We start from the raw sequence: 20,167 nt of genomic DNA on the forward strand, positions 1-20,167 counted from the left end.
CTTATGTAGCTAATTAACATAATAATGCTTCAGCAGACACTATAACCCACACTCTATAGCTTAACAATGTGTAGCCAATCAATCACTAACCAATATTATTGCAGTTAAACCAATGAGAATTCCTAACAAACAACTTCGTACAGGCCCACTCCCTGTCCCCCTTTTCTGCCTTTGAAAATCCCCTTGTGAGTGCTGCTAAGGGGGTATATGTATTCAGGCAACTTGAATCAATGCTCCCAGGTTGCAATCCTCAAGGTTGGCCCGGATCAACTCTACTTATATAAATTGTGCCCCAGCTTCTTCTTTTTAGATTGACAGTGGATATTTAGAAGTGGTGAAATTCTGGAAATATTCTGGAGGCAGAGCTGACCTGTTTTGCTGATGACTTAGGTGTGGATGTGAGTGACAGAGGGGAGCCGGGAACCAAAATTGTTTTCAGTTTCCATGGCTGCACAACAAATTACCAGAAACCAGTCTGTTGAAACAACACAGATAAAGCAAACAGCCCTCTAGAAACCTGGGTGCAGGTCTCACTGGGCTGAACTCCAAGTGTGCATGGGGCTGGGCTTCTTCTTTGGGCTCTAGGGGAGAATCCTTGCCTTGCCTCTTCCAGTTCTAGAGGATGGTTGCATTCCTTGGCTCATGGCCACCTAACTCCAGCCTCTCCTTCTGTAGTCACCTCCCCTTCTCTGACTCTGATCCTCCTGCCTCCCTCCTATCAGAATATCAGGCCCACCCAGACGGGGAAGCCAGGATCATTGCCCCATCACAAGATCCTCAACTGAACCACACATGAGAGGTCTCGTTTGCCATGTAAAGTCACGTAGTCATAGGTCCCTTGGATTAGGACATGGTCATCATTAGGGGGCATTATTCTGCCTCCGCAGAAGTTTTAGCTGAATAACCAGGAGACTGGACTTGTCATTTAGTGAGATGGAGAAGAAGAAGGTTTGTGGGGAAGGGCAAGAGTCAAGCCCTGGTTTTGGCGGTGTTGATTTGGGACATCCTACTAGGCACCCAATGAAGAGAAGTGGAGCTGGCTGGTGGGAGGTTGAATATGAAATTCAGGGATCTGAGCAGGAAATGTAAGTTGTGGGGTCAGCAACAATTGGATAGGATGTGCGACCACAGGACGGGCTCTGTTTATATTGGGAATGTAAAGAAAGTGGTGTGGGAACTGAACTCTGAATGCCAGTGCTTAGAAGACTGGGCCATGAGGAAAAACCAGCACAGGAGACTCAGAAGAGGCTTCTGGTGGGGAGAGGGAGACCCAGAGAGTGTTTCTTGTTTCTTTTATGAGTTTCATTGGCAACAGTAAGAAAAAGGGCTCCCTCTCTGGCTTTTGCCCAATACCCTGCCACTGCACCCCCTGCTCAGGAAGAAATGCAATCAGTTGAGGCAGCAGAAACAGGACAGAGGGCAGCTGGGAGGTTGAATCCACCTTAGGAGTGAGAAGGGGTAACAAGGTCCTTTGGGACTGACAGCTCCTACCTTTTGGGTGGCAGCAGCACCTTCCCTGGCACCAGGTCCCATCATTCTCTGCAAAATAGCTCTTTCTGTAGGTTGTTACCTTTCCTGCAACAGTGGACCTCAGCCTCAGCTATGCAGCTTTGAAAAATGCTTATGCTTGGGAACCACCCCAGAATTTTGGATTTAATTGATCTAGGACGAGGCCCAGATAGGGCAAGCTTAAATGGCTCTCCTGCTGATTCCAGCATGCAGCCTGCTCTCCAGCTACAGCAAACCCTCCATCCACTGCAATCCCTGCAGGAGGCTGTTTTGCTAGCTTATACCTCAGATAAAGTCCTTTGTGTTTTAACTGTTCCTATGAAGTCCTGGTGAGGACGTGGAAGAACAAGAGCTCTCATGCTGTGCTGGTGGGATGTAAGATGGTGCAAGTGCTTTGGAAAACTGGCTGTTCCTTAAGGAGTGAAATGTTCACTTAACCACAAGGTCACAATTTTACCCCTAGATACTTACTCGAGGGAAATAAAGGCTAGGCACGGTGGCTCATGCCTGTAAACCTAACACTTTGGGAGGCTGAGGCAAGTGGATCATTTGAGGTCAGGAGTTAGAGACCAGCTTGACCAATATGGTGAAACCCCGTCTCTACTAAAAATAAAAAATTAGCTGGGCATGATGGTGGGCGCCTGTAGTCCGAGCTACTGGGGAGGCTGAGGACAGGAGAATTGCTTGACCCTGGGAGGCGGAGGTTGCAGTTAGCCGAGAACGTGCCACAGCATTCCAGCCTGGGCACATGGGCATAGAGGAAGACTCTGTCTCAGAAAAAGGGGGGGTGTGGGGGGCAGGGGAAATAAAAAGATAACACCACAAAAAGGCTTCTAGACAATATCCCCTAGAAGCTCTATTTGTCCAAAACTGGAAACAGCCCACAGGTAAATAAAGAGATTGTGGAATAGCCATATATGGAACGCTACTCGGTGATGAAAAGAGACAGACCATCAATGCACTGAACATGGATGAGTCTTGAAGATATTATGCTGAACAAAAGAACCCAAGTGCAAAGGACCACATACAAGTGCAATTCCCCATGGGAAGCTCTAGAAGAGGCACACCCAATCCACAGTGACAAATGCAGGCTGTCTATCAAGGAAGAAAATGGTCCCTCAGTATCCATTTTCTCCATCCCCAATATTCCTCTGAGCACATGGCCACTCAGCATAAAAGCCACATTCCTCAACATCCTTTGCAGCTGTGCATAGCCATGTGCCTAATTTCCAGCCAGCAGGAAGTAAGCAGGAAGAAGTGTACAACTTCTTTAAAAAGAAGAGTTAACGATTTTGCCATCTGAGTGATGATGAGGACGTTTCCAGCCACCAAGATTGCTGATGCCGAAAAAGAAGAGTTGTCTCCCCTTTCCTTCCCACCTTGGTCAAAATATACCATCTTGCTTGGGTCAAGAAGATAAGGAATGGGACAAAAAAGTACCAGACACCGTGGACCATCACATTTGCCTGGACTTCCTACACCTGCACTATTATGTGGAAAGAATGCAAGTTATGCAAGTTATTTCTTTGTGGAACCTCTCTTATTTGGGGTGGCTATCAGAGCAGACAAATCTAGGTCCTAACCAATTCAGGTTCAGGGGATGAAGGGGGCTGAAATCACAGATTCTCAGGAGGTTATCACTATGCAATTCCTCATTCAGAGGACATGAGGAATTAGCAGACAAGCTGTGGGGAAGGAATGGAGCCTCCGTGTCTCCAACCTCCCTGTCCACCAGGGCAGCCACTGGAAACCCAGGGCTTGGCATATCCCACAAGTAAGAGAAACACACGGTGTCCTCCCTCCCGAGCCAGGCCTCTCACACGCGCTGATGATGGCAGTAGCCATGCTGCTCTCAGGACCAAGGAATCTGTCCCACAGCCACTGGGAGGTGTGTTGGCCGACACCTACAGCTGTCAGCTCTCTCCAGGAGCCACCTCAGCCCAGCCGAGTCCACATGAAGTCTTGTCTCTCCTGGGAGCAGCTGCACCCAATACTGATCCACCTGGAGTGTGGAGGCCCTCCCCTGAGCTGACCAGCTCTGAAGAGCCATTATAGCCTGACAGGTCCCCAGGGGGTGGCTGAGGCCTCTGTGGAGACACCTGCAGCCTTGTTTTTCCCCGGTGAACCTCCTGCTCTCCAGTCTCAACACAGAGCTGCTCCCCCTCTGGAACCAGCCAGTGACAGGCAGACAGCTATGTGTGGAACACAAGAAGCACTTGCAAACATTCTCTCCACACATGCCCGCAAGACCCCACAGGCCACTACTACTGAGGTCAACAGTGGGTTCTACCAGTTTTTTAAAAATTAGATGAGTCCGGGCATGGTGGCTCACGCCTGTAATCCCAGCACTTTGGGAGGCCAGGGTGAGCAGATTGCCTGAAGTCAGGAGTTCGAGACCAGCCTGGCCAACATGGTGAAACCTTGTCTCTACTAAAAATACAACAATTAATCGGGCATGGTGGTGGGCGCCTGTAAACCCAGCTTCTTGGGAGGTAGAGGGAGGAGAATCGCTTGAACCTAGGAGGTGGAGGTTGCAGTGAGCCGAGATCATGCCACTGCACTCCAGCCTGGGTGACAGAACAAGACTCTGTCTCAAAAAAATAAATTAATTAATAAATAATAAATAATAAATAAAAATTAGGTGAAATGAGGAAGAGCCAGTGTCCTGGGCTGGATGTCACCCATATCCCAGATGAGGCACATCATCTGGGGGGCACATCACAAACTTACCCACAATCTTTGCCTAAGTCACAGGAGGGCTGTAAAGAGAGCCGGGACAGCCCCAGACACGCAGAGAGGCTGCAGGCTGGGAAGGCTTGAGGGGAGACCCTCAACCAGGGCCACGCGGCAGGAAAGTGGGGATGGCTTAGATGGCTAAAGCCTGCTGAATGACAGAAACACCCTTGTCTCCCCAGACGGCCTCAAGAAGATATCATTTCTCGACAGTGCCATAGCAAGGAATTTTTTTCTGGGAATTAAGCAGTGCAACGCAAGGGAAGAGGGAACCGCAGGAGGCCATAGGATCCCAGCAGAAGCCTGGGGATTTCAGCATCACCTGCATCTGGAAGGGCAAGGACCTGAAAGCTCTATACCGCTCTGGCCGCTGGCCACCATCCAAAGGTCTCCCCAGCAGCCGGCACCCTGCACAGGGTTCACAGGAGGCTCAGTGTCTGCACAACACAGACTGCGGCAGGAGCAGAGGGACACCACACTGGCACCAGCCACTGGGCCTCAGTGGGCCCCTAGAGATTAGATTTCTCCCTTCTGGCAAAAGAGCAAAGTGCCATCTCAAGCTGCAGGTCAAAAAGTTCTCCTATGTAATTGTCCACTTCTTATATTTAAGAACTCAAGGTAAAAACAAATTTCTGCTCTAACTGGCAGTCAGACCTCACGCTGCTTGATGTTCACAGTTCCCAAGCCTGAGCCACTGCTGGTCATCAGGGTTGGTGGTCAAGAGGACAGGCTGGACCTGAGCAAAGGAGGGCCATGTCACTCTGGGACCTGTTGGACATCTCTGCATCTGTCCATCACCATATCCGACCTCAACCATGCTTGAGAGTGACAACTGCCACCTCACTGCAGCCTCCTGGATCTCAGGCAAGTTTTTCTTTGGCCAGCTGTAACCTGGAGCTGCGCAGGGAAGGGGTTCAGGTCACAGAGCTTGGCCAGGTCAAAAGGCACCATCCAGCCAGAGCCCTGAGGTGTAGCTGGCTGGTTCTTCAGGCGTGTGCAGCCCCTCCCTGGAGTCCTGCCCCAACAAAGAGCATGACGCTGCTCCTCACAGTGGCCCAACCTCACCTCTCAGCCTCGGTTTCCTCATCTGTACAATGGAGACAGTCATAAAACCCATCTGACGGGACCATTGCAAAGATCTTCAAAAACTACAAAGCCATACCAAGATGAAAGCAATCATCACCATTTAAGATGAGAAAAGCAGAATCTTGAAGAACAATGTTCAGTTTGGAGCATCAGTTTGCTTTTCCCTCCCCCTAAAAAAACTCCACAATTTAGGAGCTGCTGCCAATCATGAATCCTGACAGTGAATAATGATAATTTTGCAATTGTTTTACACAAGTTATTTAAAATAAAATATCTGATGTGATTTCCAAATTACAGGGCTTGTTCCTAAGCAACAGCACAGGCTTTAAGAAATACGCACAAGAACAGAGAGAATCCAGGGCTGTGTTTTAGCAGCAGCTGTGCTGGGTGAAGGTAAGCCTTGGCCAAGGATGTCTGCCTTTCCCTCACCATTGCCCTCTGCCTTAGGGATCTCAAGAAGAAAGTGACTTTCTCTTCTTCTTTGGGGAGGCAGTTGACTCCTGACACATTGGCCTGGTGGGCCATCGGCTTCTACCCTGGCTTCCCTGCTGCTCCCAGCCATTGGTCCTTCACGAAACCCCCAAGGTTCATGTATCACATTCTTATTCAGGGCTGGGAGTGCATCTCTGCAGGCCCTTGCACCTACAAAGTGCAGGTGGCCAACTTCTGGCTTGTTGGGGCCCCTGCTCTACACACACACACGTGGGTGGAACCTCCCTCCTGAGACCTCTTGGTTTTCATGGACCATGGTACCACCAAGGCATTTCCCCTTCTCAGCCCAAGCCTTTAGAACCCCATCTCTTCCTCATGCCTGTAGTTGCCCAGCAGGCTCTCATTCAGTCCTTGTCCACTCTTCTTGGCGGGCCCAGACCCATCTCTTCAGTCTTTTTCCTTCATGGTGGAGCCCATAAGACATGGGGCCAACAAGACCCCACTGGGGCTTGCTGTTTTTATGGTTAACAGTGGGCTCTATCAGTTTTTAAAAATTAGATAAAATGAGGAAGGCCCAGTTCCCTGGTTTGGATGGATACCATCTCTTTTGCTGAGCTGCTACCTAAACGAATGCCTTTATTTGCCATCTGCTAAAAAGATTAGGTCCTTGAGAGCTGAAACGACTACCCTAGCTGAAGAATTGTATCTGATGAAGTGAGATGCTGTTCTTTGCTCCATAGTGCCTATTGGAGTCAGTCCTTGTTGCCACCACCCAATGATTAAGATTGGGAGAATTTCTCCATCAAAGGCAATTTGTGGAACTCAGTCTGCTTTTGCATGGCTGCACCCTATTCTCAACAGTCCAGCACGCACAAGTCAAGGATATAATAAAACTTCACCAAGTGTGATGGTTGTTTCGTGTGTCAACTTGACTGGGTCACAGGGTGCCCAGATAGCTGGTTAAATGTGGTTTCTTGTGTATCTGTGAAGCTGTTTCCAGAAGAGACCAGCATGTGAATTGGTGGACTGAGTAAAGCTGATGGCTCTCCCCGCCGTGTGGATGGGCATCATTCAATCTGTTGAGAGCCAGAATAAAACAAAAAGGCAGAGGAAGGGCAAACACTTTCTCTTCTGAAACTGGGCCATCCATCTTCTCCCATCCTCAGACATTGAAGCTCTTGGTTCTCAGGTCTCCAGGCTCAGCCAGGTCTTAGCACATTGGCTTCTGAGTTCTTGGGTGGAAGAACTGCCTGACTGCTTGAGTTGGGACATGGATCTTCTGCCCTCTGTGCTTCTAGTCCTCAGGCTTTCAGACTGGACTGGAATCCACACCATTGGCTCTCCAGTTCTCGGGCCTTTGAACTACAGCACTAGCCTTCCTGAATCCCCAGCTTGCAGATGGCAAATTGTAGGACTTCTTGACCCCCATAATCATGTGAGCCAATGGCTTATAATAAATCTCCTTTTTCTAGATATATATCTGGAAATATATTTATTCATATAATTCTTACATTTATAATTTATATTCATATAATTTGTCATATTATTATTATACATTATATATAACAGCACACATTGAAGATATATAGATTTATATCTCCACTATCCTACTGATTCTGTTTCCCTGGAGAACCCTGACTACTGTACCAAGTGTAGTAGCATTCTGGGTAACCCACCATATCCCAGGATGATCACCCACATACATGCTACAACTGCCCCTTTCCTGGCCTTATTTTTTTTCTCTCTTTTCTTCCTTTCTTCCTTATTGAATATTTATGACATAGGATTACTTATACTCAGAGATAGGGCCAAGCTTGTCTCCCACAAAGATGAAAGAGTTGTATAAACTCACCTCAAAGATGCTCCAGAAAGGAAATCAAAACAGTTTCAGAACTTGAATAGGAATCAGGAAAGAATCAGTGTTAAAGTATATTTCTCAAAATACAAATCATCTAGGGTGGGAGTGGGGGCTTGTGGAAGTTCACATTCCCAGGTCCTGCTCAGATGGACTGAATCAAAACACTAGAGATGGGTCTTGAGTTCAACATTTTGAGCAAACTTGCATTATTTGTTTGCTTGTGGTTGCACACAAGTTTGAGAACCAATGGCATAGATATTCAGGAACAAGGACATATGCAGGAGCTGCATTTTAGGAAGCTAAGTCCAGCAGTTTATGTAATATGCACTAAGGGGAGGGGGTGCTGGACACCTGGAGAAGATCAAAGAAGGATGGAGACACTAGCAGTAATCCAAGTGTGAAGGCAGAGCCTCGAGTCAGGTCTTGTAGAAGCAGAGCCAGAGACAGGGGTGTGGGTGCCCATGACTGGAGGGAGGACTCAGGAGGAAGAGACGGAGGGAAGCAGAACAAGTCAAGGAAGGAGTGAGATGGCCTCATATCCGCTGCAGTCACACCTCAGCCTGGCCCCACTGGGGGCTCTGGAGCAGGGGCTGCACTGTGGCATTGATCCACCTTGACTCACAGGCACCATGTTGGTAATGTGGCTATTTCCAGCCAGCACACACAACAGCTGGGGGTGTGACCACTCAGTAAAATGAATTGGGCAGGGCACCTGCAGAGTTATAATACATCAACCCTGGAACAATACACACCCCTTCGAATTTACTGACAGGCCAATTTTCAAGCCAAAAATACAGTCCCCAAAAGGGTGTCAGTGGCTGGCCAAGGGAGGTATTAGTGGTGTTAGAAGGAGAAAAGGAATCAATCCCTAGAGAATATGCTACTTCTTCAGGGTCTGATGATTTCATTTGCAAGGATTTTTATTGGTGTTTTTTCTAAGCAAAGTTTACTGGAAAATACTAAAAGAGACCCATGGCAGGGACTGGAAAGGGAAGAGGAAGAAGTGACTAAGCTGATGTTTTACGCATGACTGACTGGGACGATAACAGTATCAGAACAGAAAGGACCACATTCAAGTCTTCTTTTCTGTTTCTCAGATGTTCACTAGAGCCATATCTGACCAACCAAGGTCCTTCAGGAGGGACTCAATCCTGAGATCGTCAATTCATCTTTCTCTCACAATAGCTTCATTAAAAACCCCACAATTCAATGCTGACAAATCCCCATTACTTCTCATTATAAATCTTAAAACCATAAGAATTAGCGTCTTCCTTACTACATAAACTTCCAGACCTCAAATCTCAACTTTTTTGGGTAAGGGTAAGCTATTTGTTGACATTTGCACAAACTTTTGCCTGGCAGAAAATTTTTAAACAATTTCTAAAGAATCATTCAAATAAAATGCCAGACCCAGGAAGAAAGAACCATTTCACTCACCAACAACAATAATGTCTCTCTCAGCCATCTATCCACACACGTCCAGGCACATCCCTTTTTGGTTTGGAACTGGTCAGGTGTGCACTGTGAAGGCATGACAAGTTGCTTCAGGAAAAGGACGATCAGGTGCACAGGCTGAGGTAGGCAGACAGGCTCTTATCTTTATCCCCAGTAGATCCATCACAGGGCATAAGAACAGCATAGCTCTTTGAGTAACTGGTTTCTGTGTAAGCAATATATGACATTTCACAGACATTAGGCTCCCTCTGGGAATTCTTCTTCTGCATGGCTCCTTTACAAAACGAGATCCTCTTCAAGACTGGTTGGTGCATCTTGGTCAATAAGAAGAGCATCAGCTCTATCATCATCTAACCCTTGAGGGTTTTCATTTAAATTGTCGATTACTACCCACTATTGTAAAACAGCCTTACTATATCTTGAGTAAAATGCCACTTTTACAACCCTTGGTCTCTACTTTATATTTTTATTATGAGCTTTTCAGATCCTCCTGATATGGATTTAGCTTACAATGGTCAATGAAAAACAATCCAAACAACCAACATGTATGAATAAAGACAAAACAAAAAAATTTAGAACCCAGAAGTCATTTGGCTTTGACTCTGTCCAATGCCAGCAGAGTCCATTTTTCTTGTCCTATTTTCTCTGCTAAATGAGCCCCCAGAACTCGTTCCAGAGAAGTGAATAAAATGCATGACTCAGGATTCCCATTTCATTTATCTCCTGCCTCATGGAACCAGAAACCCCTTTTGTCCTCCATCAATCCCTGTTTAAATAATATTCCCACCTGCAATAAACTCTTTCTTCAGTCTCCACCAAAGGGCCAGCCAACCTTCACTGAGGGGTTCAGGGTCTGAGAAGTGACTGGCTTTGCCCTTCTATGCATGCTTGCTTTATTACTTAAGGTTATGACTTAATGCTACTTAATGAAAACCCTGGCTGGCGGGTCTGCAGAGCAATGCTTCAGAAAGGGCTCTGGATAGATAATCACCCTTTGCCAGAGCCCCTCAGCATTCCCAGTGCCTCCTTTCTTTCTTTCTTTGTTTTTTTTTTTTTTTTTTAAATAGAGTGTCACTGTCGCCCAGGCTGGAGTGCAGTGGCATGATCATGGTTCACTGCAACCTCCACCTCCCAGATTCCAGCAATTTTCCTGCCTCAGCCTCCCAAGTAGATGGAATTACAGGTGTGCACCACCATGTCTGGCTAATTTTTGTATTTTTAGTAGAGATGGGGTTTCACCACGTTGGCCAAGCTGGTCTCAAACTCCTGACCTCAGGTGATCCACCCACCTTGGCCTCCCAAAGTGCTGGAATTATGGGCATGAGCCACTGTGCCTGGCTGGCCTTCTTTCCCTTCCCTGTCTGCTTTCCCACTCCCTACTGGTGCTCCCGAGCATCACCTGCAAAATGATCAAGGAGTTCATTCTTAGGTCAGGGAATCCATTCTGAGGTCAGGAAGTCCATTCTGAGTTCAGAAAGTTCATTCTGAGGTCAGAGAGTTCATTCCTAGGTCAGGGAGTCCATTCTTAGGTCGGGGAATCCATTCTGAGGTCAGGGAGTTCATTCTGAGTTCAGAGAGTTCATTCTGAGTTCAAAGAGTTCATTCTGAGGTCAGAGAGTTCATTCTGAGTTGAGAGAGTTCATTCTGAGTTCAAAGAGTTCATTCCGAGTTCAGAGAGTTCATTCTGAGGTCAGAGAGTTCATTCGGAGTTGAGAGAGTTCATTCTGAGTTCAAAGAGTTCATTCTGAGTTCAAAGAGTTCATTCTGAGGTCAGAGAGTCCATTCTGAGGTCAGGGAGTCCATTCTGAGGTCAGGGAGTTCATTCTGAGGTCAGGGAGTTCATTCTGAGGTCAGAGAGTTCATTCTGAGGTCGGGGAGTTCATTCTGAGGTCAAGGGTCCATTCTGATGGCAGAAAGTTCATTCTTAAGTAAAGAAGTTCATTCTGAGGTCAGGCAGTTCATTCCTAGGTCAGGAAGTTCCTGTTTAGGTTGGGGAGTCTATTATTAGGTCAGGGGATTCATGCTTGGGTCAGGAAGTTTATTCTTAGGTTGAAGAGTCTATTCTTAGGTTAGGGAATCCATTATTGCTTCGGGAGTTCATTCTCAGGTTGGAGGTTCATTCTTAGGTGGGGGATTTATTCTTAGGTCAGGGGGTCCATTCTGAGGTCAGAGAGTCTATTCTGAGGTCAGGGAATCCATTCTGAGGTCAGAAAGTTCATTCTTAGGCCCAGGAATTCATTCTGAGGTCAGAGAGTTTATTCTAAGGTTGGGGAGTCCATCCTGAGGTGGGGGGGTCCTATTCTTAGGTCAGGGGGTCCATTCTGAGATCAGGAAGCTCTAACCTAAAACAGTCTTTAGCTGGAATCCCAGTGTGGCCACTTAGTAGCTGAGTGGTCTTGAGTAAGTCAGGACCTCCAGGTCCACATGATGATCCCACCAGGTAGGCTCATTCCCTGGGCAAATCTCACTACTCAGCACCTGCTCTGTAGCAGAGATCCTGAGAGTGCCCACGTGTGGTGGGTGCTCAGTGTCCTCTTCAGATTCTGCTCCAAGGCCAGGGTACCCCTTCCACACTGGTGGCTGAGCCCCTTCTGCATCCTCACCAAACCCCCCGCTGGTCTAATGAGCAGCCTATGGAAGGGACACAGGGAACCCTTGCCTCAACTCTGCAGGTTTCCAAAGCTCCAAGCTCCCCAGGGGCCAGTGGAGGCCTCTGTTGCAGCAGCATCAAAGCCCCACTGCTCTCTTACCCTTCCCAGGTGGGACTCCCAAGATCCCCTCCCCAACGAACCTCTACATGCAAATCTCCATCTCAGGGTCTGTTTCTAGGGGACTCAACCTGAGACATACTTCATAATGTTGCTGCAATCATCTAGGACAGAATAATCATAAACAGCAAAGCTCTGAAAAATGTTAAAACGTAAGTAGTAGCAGTAGTAGCAGCAGCAGCAGTAGTAGTAGTAGCAGCAGTAGTAGTAGTAGTATTTTGTTATTGTCAACATTCTCATCATGAGGGTCTTATGGCCTGGACTCTGGCCTGTGGGTCTCAACCCTCCCATGGCCTCCTGCAACCATCTCCCCTACCCCTCCATAGCACATAGCCTTATAGATTAAAATGTTCCTAATGGCCCCCAAACTGGTTGTGGCTCCCCCAGTGCTTGGGGGATTTCAGAGGGGCTGGAGAACAGTTTGGCTTCTGCAGCCATTTCTGAATTTCACTTTTGGTTTGTTCATGCTGTGCTGATGCTTCAGGAGTTGACCACAAAGTAGCCACCAGTCACCAAAGTGGCACAGGCTGGCCTGAGGGTCATGAGCCAACCCACTGGGCCATGAGTAACAGAGGCAAGCTGGCTACTTGGCTTCCCCTCACATTTCAGACCCGTTAAGCCAGGCAGGGGTGTGGGCACGCTGAAAGAACGTTCTTGTTCTCAATCTCTTTTAACCGGTGATGCCAAGAAAAAACTTAAAAAAAAAAACAAAAAAACTGACCAGGCGCAGTGGCTCACGCCTGTAATCCCAGCACTTGGGAGGCTGAGGCGGGTGGATCACTTGAGGTCAGGAGTTCGAGACCAGCCTGGCCAACATGGTGAAACCCCGCCTCTACTAAAAATACAAAAATTACCTGGGCATGGTGGCAGGCGCCTGTACTCCCAGCTACTCAGGAGGCTGAGGCAGGAGAATCACTTGAACCCGGGAGGTGGAGGTTGCAGTGAGCCGAGATCATGCCACTGCACTCCAGCCTGGGCAACAAGAAAAAGACTCTGTCATAAATAAACAAATATATAAATAAATTAATTAAATAAAATAAAATAAAACTGAGTTGGGCCAATGTGCAGCTTGAGGCAGTATTTCTTTGAGCCCTTTGTTCTCTAAGGATAAATCTTCCGAAGAGCGGCCCTCACATGGGTGGTCCAGATGAGGCAGAAGAATAGGGTCTGGAGGCAGGGAACCTAAGGCCATTTCAAGCTGACTTCCTAGAACTAAATTCAAAGTAGAGCCCTAACTTTCCACACCTTAGTAACAAACAGATCAGAAATCACTCCCTTTGCAAACCCTCACCTTTTCTGTGCAGCAGATGTGAAACTGAAAATACCTCTGATTGGTTGCTTTTTGCAACCAATCAGATGTTGCATAGGAGTGTAACTTTGTAACTTCACTTCAGCCTCTGATTGGTTGCAGAAAGCAGGCCGCCACTTCATTTACACCGGGTGAACACCAAGTGGCCAATGGGAAACCTCTAAGGGGCATTTGGACTCTGTAGATTCTATATCCTGGACCTTGAGCTGCTGCTCCACCCATTCCCACACTGTGGAGTGTACTTTCATTTTCAATAAATATCTGTTTTTGCTCTTTCGTTGCTTCATTCTTTCCTTGCTTTGCTGTGTGTTTTATCTAATTCTTTGTTCAAAACACCAAGAACCTGTACAACTTGCAGTCAAGACCAAGACCGTCTACTGATAACACAGGTCAGATACTTCACAGCCTGCTACTGAGGGATGCTGTGGAGCTTCCAGGGCCCAGGATCCTTGTTGGATCCACAACTTTCCAAGTGGCCCTCAGCACTCTGTGACCCCCACGTGGCAGCCTCCTCCCAGGAGAGACTTCTAGCCTGTATTAGCTTCATGCCAGCCGCCCGGTGTGGCTGCTCATACCATATGATGGCTGTGTTCCTTACCCAAAGCCTCTGTTCCCCATGAGCAGGAATGCCCTTGGAAGAGGAGCACCAGCGGGGGACAGGCCAGACACAGGGCAGCAACCTCATTAAATCTCATCCTTAGGGTCTTTGCTTTCTCTCATTTGGCACTTCTACCCAAATGTAGTCCCACTGCTAGATCCTGAGAAGACTCCCATTTTTACATGCCACAGAGCACTTTCCAGCACATTATTCTTCCTCTGAGCCCCCTGGGGTAGCTTGGGTTTGGCATGCTGACCCAGCACCCCATCCTTTATCTGGGATCTGAGTTGACTCCACTAGTCACAGAGGTGGTTGCAAGAATGGGCCTCACCAATTAAATTACTTCATGCACTGTCACAGCTTAGTGCTTGCTGCCAACTCTGGCTGCATAATAAATATGCATTTGAAAAGGGCACAGCAGAGCCTGCTGAAGGCTCATCCATTGCACATCTGACAACTGATGTTTGCTGTCACTGGGGCCTCACTCAGCTCCTCCCCAAATAGGCCTGTCCATGTCCTCTTTCCAGCTGGCCTAGTCCAGGTTTCCTCACAGCATGGTAGCTGCATTCAAGGGTGAGCAGAGACAGACAGAGGTATGGGGAGTTGGAGGGAGAGAGAGAGAGAGAGGAAAAAAAAGAAGAGGGAGTGAGCACAGGTGAGCTGAGTGGAACCTGCATCACCTTCTATGACCTAGCCTGGGAACTCCTCTCTTCCCAGATTAAACGGGAGGAACATAGACGCCACCTCTCAGTGAGAGCAATGTCAGTCATGTTGTTAGAGCAGGAGGTCTGGGACAACTTTAATTGTTCAGACGCCTTTGGGCAATGCAATCTGCCACCAGTGACATGCACTCAGTACCTACCTGAAGTCAGGTACCACGTGTGCATCAGGTCATAGCAACCCTTTGATCTTGCCAAAGCCTTGAGGCAGATTAACTTGCCCAAGATCATGCAGCTGGTAAGTGGCAGAGCCAGCATTTGAACTGAGGATGCTCAGCTCCAGAGGTTTCTATGGACTTGAGTCTGTTCTCATAAATTTTGAGAGGTAATTGCATTCCTTATATATAAAAAGGAACAAGGCAAAAAGTACAATAGAAGAACAGAATACTAGAAAAAAGGACCAGTCAGGAACATGAGATCATGAAAGTAAGCTTAGAAAATAAAGATATAATTGGCCAGATAAGGCAAATAATAAGTCAATAGAAAGGATACACAATAAAGTTGTTTGTTTATTTTTAATTCCCAGGGCACAGGCAAAAAAAAAAAAAAAAAAAAAAAAAAAAAAAAAAAAAAAAAAAGAAAGAAAGCAAGAGAGAGGCCAAAATTGCAAAAACAAGAGAAAGAGGAGAGAAAGTAAATGGGGGAAAGCCATAAAAAAAAATAGAATAACTTTTCCAGAGGATGAAGGAAACCCATACAGACTGGAAAGGTCCAAGGATCATTAGGGAGTGACTCCAGCGGTAAAGGGCTTTTCAAGCAATGAGGGGTGCTCTGGAAAGGCTGGCCCATGAGATGAAGGGATTAAGGCACATTATTTTGTCAACAGCAAAAGCAACAAAGACAAAAACAATTAGGAATTCCAAGAAAAACAAGATCCTGTTCCATAAAGATATAGCCGAATAGAAAGTAAACTAAAATAAGCATGGTGTAAGGAGGGTTGGAAAAGAGAAGGCTGTACACTGGACTTTGAATCTGGGAAAGTCACCCTTTAGGGGATACAGACATCGTGGGAGAGAACCAAGCAAGTCCTACATGTGTGTGTTTCTATAGTAATCAACAGTTAGGCCTAATAGTGAAAATGCTTCTTATTTCTTTTCAATGCTTAGACTCAATCTAGACAAAGAATAAACCTAATCATCGCTGTAGAACAGAAGGTAAATGTAGTCATCCTTGATGCTGTAAATGTGAAGACAGTTCTTACCATATTATCTAGAATTAGTTTTGATGGCATCTAACTGATGAGCTCAAAATGATGTAAACAAAATAGACTTGTAGTTCTCACTTGCCTAAAAGAGAACTTATCATAGCTCTATGAAATAAAGGGAGCCAAGTCCTTCCACCCTCCTCTCTACCATCCCTAGGATCTGGCCCACATCTGCATGGTCCAAAATAGCAGCCAAAGTGCCAGCCATCACATCTGCATTTCAAGCAGTTGAATGAAGACATGGGAGATGGCCTAGCCTCCCTAGTTTTAGGAAGTCCCACACAACACTTCAAACTACATCTCATCAACCAGATGAGGTATATGCCACAGCTAGTGGGAGAGAAACTAGGAAGCCTCTTTTCAGGCTGAGTGGCCACACGCAAGTCAGGGTTCTATTTCCACAGGTGGAGGAGAGCATGGAGGTGACAGCAGCTCAAGGGTTAGTCACAGAGATGGGACTTAGGATGAGATGGTTGAGAGAACTGTTATCCCCGTCCGAGAGGGCAGAGTTAGACAACAGTCTCTATCATTGATGGAATAAGAAGCAGAGAGGAATTACATATTTAAAGCTATAAAGGTCATCACTAGAACTAAATCTAATGAAATTAGCTAAGAGACTATTTTGTAAGATTCCATTGTAATAGTCATTGAAGATTGTCCAAAATTGATAAGTCAAGCAATTGAATTACAAGCTCATTATTTAGAATTACAGAGGTAACTGCCAAAAGAACAAAAACATAGGAACAGTTGCAAGTGTTTACCCCACGAGCCTGAATGCGAGGGAAAGCAAGGGGCAGGACAAGAGGTACCTGCTCTCCTTACAAACCTTCTATGCTCTTGGATCTCTGTACCACGAATTGGAACTTTGGCTTAAATTTTTAAATTAAATTAATGCAGCCTCTGCTTCCACTCGAGGCTGGGGACAGAAGAGTTGCCAGAAAGAAGAGAGAACCACTTGGCCTGTTGCTGACAGCTGCCATCCCCCATCCCCATGAAGACAGGGCCCCCAAGGAATGCAGAGGGCAAGGCTGGGGAGGCTTGGGGCATGGCCAGCTCTCCTGTCAGGGTGCCCCTTTCCCACTCAGCAGGGATGAGAATCCTCATCACCCGGAGTGCCCTCCAGGGGCCCACAGCTGGGAGCAGGAAGGGATACTGGGAATATTCCACCTGGGATGACCCTCTGATGTCACAGGAGAAGGGGTAGGGTCGTGGGGAGGGGCAGGATCTTCTCGATGCCCCCACCCCTCGCTGGTCATAGGCACTGGCTGGCAAGAACGGGCTGCCTGGGGCCCTGCGCCGGCACCCTGAGCTGATCCCCCACATGCCATCGCGCTCATCCCATTGTACACTGTGCATTTATCGCCTCGGAACCATCCCGGGACAAAGTGCCAAAGTCAGCCATTAGACCAAAATGCTCACCAGGAAGCATTTTTGAGACAGTACCTCAGAATTTGAAATAGCACCACACTAAAAGTTGTGCTGCTTTGGAGAGGCAGAGATATCTGCTTTCCCAAACCGTTTCTAAAATATCCTAGAGAAAAACAAAAAAGCCTCTCTGAGCAGCCACCTGTCAAGACAAAGGAGATTATCCTGGACTTTTTAAATGCCCTATGTTTGATATAGGGAAGGAACACTTTGGTTTCTTGATCAGAAAAGATGTCACTCAGATCCTGTCTACAACGCAAGCAGAGCGGCTCTTGTCAAAGGCTAGACCACCCTCGTGTGGCTGCTTCTGTGAATGGCAATTCAGATTTGAAGAGCAAGACAGATCAGACAGCTTCAAAAGCGGGAAAACTGGCTGGGCGCAGTGGCTCATGCCTGTAATCCCAACATTTTGGGAGGCCGAAGCGGGCAGATCACCTGAGGTCAGGAGTTTGAGATCAGCCTGGCCAACACGGCGAAACCCCATCTCCACTAAAAATAGAAAAATTAGCTGGGCAAGGTGGCACATGCCTGTAGTCTCAGCTACTCAGGAGGCTCAGGCACAAGAATTGCTTGAACCCAGGAGGTGGAGGTTGCAGTGAGCCGAGATCGCGCCACTGCACTGCAACCTGGCAACAGAGCGAGACTCCGGCTCAAAAAAAAAAAAAAAAAGGAAAACTAAGCTCAACAGTCAAGGCTGAACTAATTGCAGAAGAGTGTAAAATAATAATTTACTTCATTAAAAAAGCTGCAGAGCACTTTTCAACCCAGGCTACTTTTATTCTCTAGTCAAGAGCAGTTGTTTTCAAAGTGTGGTCCCGGCTTTCCAGTATGACTAGAAATTGGTTAGAAATGCAAATTCTGGCCTCCCTTGGCCCTGCTATGTCTGAAACTTTGAAGCTAAGGCTCTGGCACCCTAGTGTTAGCAAGGATTCTGACGCTCCCTCACTTTGAGAACTGTAGTTTGCATTAGATTTGTTACTGTCTAGCACCAAAAGAGAGCTGTTAGCCAAGGCATTGACCCTTCAAGGGACCAGGAAAACCCATCTAGACATTCTTCAGGTGTTTCAACAGTGAGAGAAAGTCCTTTCTTTGCTCCCTAGCTTAGACAGAGTCCCCAGCAGCAGCCCCTGAGACAACAATTGCACTGCAAGCCACTTATTTGAGAGGTGATCCCAGGGGCACCTGTTGGGGTATGGGGATGTGAGGCAGGGCAGGGGGAAGCCAGTACAGGGGCAGCACTGCAGGTGCCTGGCTCAGTCCCTGGGGAGCTCCAGGATGATGCGGGGTGTGCCTCAGAGATGTCCTGCCTGAGGGGCTGGAAGGGTTGGAACCCTCCAATTCCCATCTGTCCTTATTGAAGGATGCTCTTGGGTGTTAACTCTGGGCATTCCTGCCCTGCCATGAGTAAGGTCCAAGACTGTGGCCAGAAAACCCTGGTCTGGAAAGGAGTGAAGAGGGTATCTCACTGTCTGCTCCACTCAGCTTTCCCAGGCTGCAGGGGGAGACAAAAAGTGCTTGCCGCTCACTTCTGAGCTCTCAAGACTCTTTGATTCCTTATTCAAAGCCCACTCATCAATCAAGGCCTCTCTCAAGTCTCATCTTTGCCAAGCACCTCAGCGTCTCCCACTTGGGAGCAGCCTCTCTCCGCACACAGACCAGCCCTCAGATCCATGCATCACTAAAACGTCTCTGCTGATGCTGGGCAAACCAGGGCCTTGCCCTGGGCCCACACGGCCTGGCCGAACACTGGGGAGAGAGCGAGAAATGAATGCCACAAAAGGGGCACAGGAATGTTCAGAGGGGGGAACACCACAGACCTTTCCACAAAGTGGGATGGCTGTAAAGAGAAGGTGGCATCTGAGCCAGTCCCTGAAGGATAGCGGAAATGTGTGCAGAAATGGGGGCAAGGTACACAAGGCAGAGAGGGCAGCCTAAGGACTGGGGCAAGCAGCATGGATTCCGCGTGGCCGAAACACGGGACGGGGGAGAATGGGTGGGAACCCAGCTCATGTCTTATTATGGAGGGCCTCGGGTCTGGGACCCTAGTCTAGGATATGGGGAGCTCACAAGTAGGGATACTGCAGAGTGACAGTTGTGCCCCAGGCAAGTCCCTTTGAGGAGCATGTGTGTTTCAGGACCAGAAAAGTTAGTGACCCGTTAAGAGAGGAAGAGAAGATGGGAGTGGAGTTGGGGTAATTGTGCCACAAGAGCTGCACCCACTACCCAGGCATTCTTCAGGTATCCACATGCCAACATCAGGGAGCAGGTACCCTGATTTTACAGGCTCAGAGGGTTAGATCATTCACAGGAGGTCACGCAGGTCTATCTGACTCCAAGTTTGCATGCTCTTTCTGCTCTATCCACCAGGATTGTTCAAATGGCCCCAGAGAAAGACAGCTGAGCCCAAACTCCAGACCCACAGTAGGAGCTGCAGGGGCATAAGCGACTCAGCAAGGCTGAAGTAAGTGTGAGCCTCAGAGCATGAGAGGAATGGCTGGCCCCAGCCCCCAGTCCTGAATCAGGAGGAAGGGACACAGACACTGGCCCCAGCCCTCAGCTCTCAGAGTCAGGAGGAAGGGACATATGGCAGCTAGGAGACAAAGCATCTAGAAGCAGAGGAACCCAGTGGCCATGAGGTCACGAAAGTCACCTCCAGTCACTTGGACCAGAAGACATGCCTTTGGGCAGCTGGCATGTCAACTGAGCCTCGAGGAAAGAGAATTTTTTTTTTCTGTTTAATAATTTCTTGAGGTGAAGTTTATATAAAATGGGCTATTTTAATGCAAACAATTCAACGGCTTTTAGCAGTTTCACAATATCGTCCAACCTCTATCAGTTCCAGAACATTTTCATGACTCAAAAGCCTGGTACCCATGAAGCTGCTTCTCCCCATTCCTCCCTGCCCACAGCCCCTGGCAAACATCATTCGGCATTCTCTCTGCAGATTCACCTATTCTGGATATTCCACAGAAATGGAATCCTACAACAGGTGACTTCTGTGTATGGCTTCTTTCACCATGTTTTCAAGATTCATCTACATTGCAGCACGTATCAGTACTTCATTTATTTTT

This window comes from Pan paniscus, chromosome 21 (genome assembly GCF_029289425.2).
Source record: "Pan paniscus chromosome 21, NHGRI_mPanPan1-v2.0_pri, whole genome shotgun sequence".
Classification (NCBI taxonomy): Eukaryota; Metazoa; Chordata; class Mammalia; order Primates; family Hominidae; genus Pan; species Pan paniscus.